Raw genomic sequence first — 2,920 nt, 5'->3', positions numbered from 1 at the left:
AAAAGAAAGAATACTGTACGTTCTCACTTCTAAGCGACAACTGAAGAATTACTGTCTACATACATGTCTAATCATATGTCTAATACACGCGTAATATATGTTCAACACATACAATTCTACTTACAAAGTCTAGATGATTGTATGTAAACAAGAACTGCAAGCATAGGCAAGCTGAAACAATTCTATCTACACTGTGTCAAAGAAATGTGAATTCTACTTATAAAACGAGCGCGCGTGCAGGCGAGCAGTGTGCTGTGTGTGTGTGTGTATGTGTGTGTATATGTATGTGTAGAACGCATCTTCCTAGCTTACAAATTCGATGCTGCTGTATATACAGTGTCTAAAAATTATACTCATTTTATGCAACTTTTTTATTCAATAACTTTTTAACGAACAATGACCGCCGGCTAAAATCTTCAGAAGGTCACTCAGGAGGATGACCTCTGTCATATATGTCAAGGTCAAGGTCATCGGAGCTGGGTCCGTTATACTAAATAATTACCACAAAGGTAAGGTAATATTAGGTTAGGTCCGTTATACTAAATAATTACCGAAACAAATGACTGTAGCAAATGATTATAGCTGTGCGGCAAACTTCTTTAATATATGCATATGATAAGAAATTTAAGAATAACTGCCATTTTCTTAGTTTTTTAAATAATGGGCATTTTTAATGTCACCTAATATATTTGTATTTCATAGCGAATGCATTTTAGCTGTCATAGTCAATTCTTAACAGTGATAGCTAAACGATTAGCCTTTTGACTAAGTTTGAATCAGCTATCGCGGTTTAGATATTATATTACTGTCATTACTGATATTACTGATATTACTGTCATTTTTTTGCGTGTACTTAACATGATCTCAGAGTCAAAAACCTATTTTGGGAAAATAAAAAATTAGAAAAGTAAAATTTCGCCTTATATATGTTAAGCACCTTAGTTTTAAATATCCTATATATATGATAGATTTTTAAACATAAGAAATTAATTTGGGCAGTAGAGAGCTAATAGCTGTTACACAGTTCGTTGTTGAAACTTGTTTCATGCGAGATACTCAGATTTTTATTCAGAGTTAAGTCCAAGTTTTTCAGTTGGATTATTATAGTATATAACATTTATTTATAATTGCAAGAATGATCCAACTCATAAAATGAGCCTTCTTTACATATTTTTAAAAGTTAAGTTTGTCAATAAATACATTTAAAAAGAAAAAAATGAGTTTCTTGTGCGATTTCTCAAATTCTTCAACTATCGCGAACTTCAGTGCTATCTATATTTTTTAAATCATGTATCAAATTTTCATCTCTATTTTTCTGAAAACACGTACTTTATGTGAGTTGAATCATTCTTTTATAATTATGACTAATGTAAATCTAAGGTTCTCATTTGAGACGAGTAATAATTATTAATACAGGCCTGAAATCTGAGGTGCTATCATGGACTTGTTCGGAATGAATTCCGAGCGGAATAATTCGGCGTTTCCTTAGATTTTTATTGTGCTTTCTAGGGAAAATAAAATTATTCCGACCGGAATCCATTCTGAACAAGTCCATAGTAGCATTCCTCCCTTCCCCCTCCAAACAGTCGTTACACAAAACTTGCCTTAAATATGTTCCGGCCTAACTGCTGTTACGTTAAGACGTGTTCGAACACATTCGGACCTGATTTTTTTGGAATTTGTACCTTGGTACATTGGATGAATAGAGATAAATCTGAGTCCAAGTAAAATGATAATAATAATAAGAAAAAGAATTTGCCTTAGATAAGATATTCAGACTTGAATTTAGAGTTGGATATGAATTTTTCAACTAAATCACGATTACAGATATGTATTGTCGCATATGTTACCTGATTCAAATAAAAACTCGAATCTAAAAAACTTTCGAATCTAAAAAATATTCATTTCTAAATATGTCACGTGAGATAAGTTCCAAGTAATGACTATTAATACAGGCCTAAAGGGGCGTCTACATTGGAAGTAAGCAGTAAGAAGTAAGAGTAAGAAATTGATCAATCATAGTTGATTATTCTTCTCATATTTGACTGTGGTTGGTCAATTTCTTACTCTTACTTCCTACTTCTTACTGCTTACTTCAAATGTAAACGCCCCTTAAGGCCCATCTACAATGAGATTGGTAGTGGACGTAAGCAGTAAGTGAGTTAACTAACCACAGTCGATTATTACAAGAATTATTGACTATGATTAGTTTACTGCTTACATCTTTAAAGACCTTTAAAGGGTCTTTAAAGGGCTTTTAAAGGGCCATCTACAATAGAGCATCGTACGCCGTAGCAGTAAGAAATTGACCAATCACAATCGATTATTTTTGTAAAATTCTAGTATGATTGGTCAATTTCTTACTGGCGTACGATTCTCCATTGTAGATGGTCCTTAGAAGACCTATTTTTTAATATTAGTTACTTGAAATTTGTCTCAGACAAGATACATTTAAATTTAGAGTTGGATGTGAGTTTTTTTTAGTTAAATCACGATTGCAAATCATACTACATTTTGAATCTATTTGTCTTGTCCAATAAAAAAGTTCTTTTATCAGAAAATAAATTCTCCTATTGGACAAGAAGAATAGGTTCCTAAACTTACAGGACAATAAAGATAAGTCTGAGTCCAAGTAAAATAATAAGATCACTGCGTGAAGAAGGCCGCGGTATTTATCTGCACTGAGGAAAAAATTACCTTAAAACTAACAAATATTTCTTTGATGAGTGCCATTAACATATTTATTTAAATCTAAATTCTTTTTATTTAATCTAAATATTGTTTACTTAAATCAGGTAAACAATATTTGATTTAAATAAAGAGAATTTAGATTTAAATAAATATGATAATAGCACCTATCAAAGAAATATTTGTTGATTTTAAGGTAATTTTTCCCTCAGTGTGCGTGGTCGCTCTCTCA

General features: G+C 31.7%; 1 protein-coding gene across 1 annotated transcript in view; it reads right to left on the bottom strand.

Annotated features, from left to right (window-relative positions):
* The window catches only part of LOC116849058 (putative glutamate synthase [NADPH]), a 64,497-nt gene that overhangs the window by 60,899 nt on the left and 678 nt on the right, over nucleotides 1-2,920 (bottom strand). The window lies entirely within an intron of this gene.

This window comes from Odontomachus brunneus, unplaced genomic scaffold, assembly GCF_010583005.1.
Source record: "Odontomachus brunneus isolate Ranch 3 - 2012 unplaced genomic scaffold, Obru_v1 Obru_scaffold_104, whole genome shotgun sequence".
Lineage (NCBI taxonomy): Eukaryota > Metazoa > Arthropoda > Insecta > Hymenoptera > Formicidae > Odontomachus > Odontomachus brunneus.
This window is presented reverse-complemented; position numbering and strand designations above follow the sequence as displayed.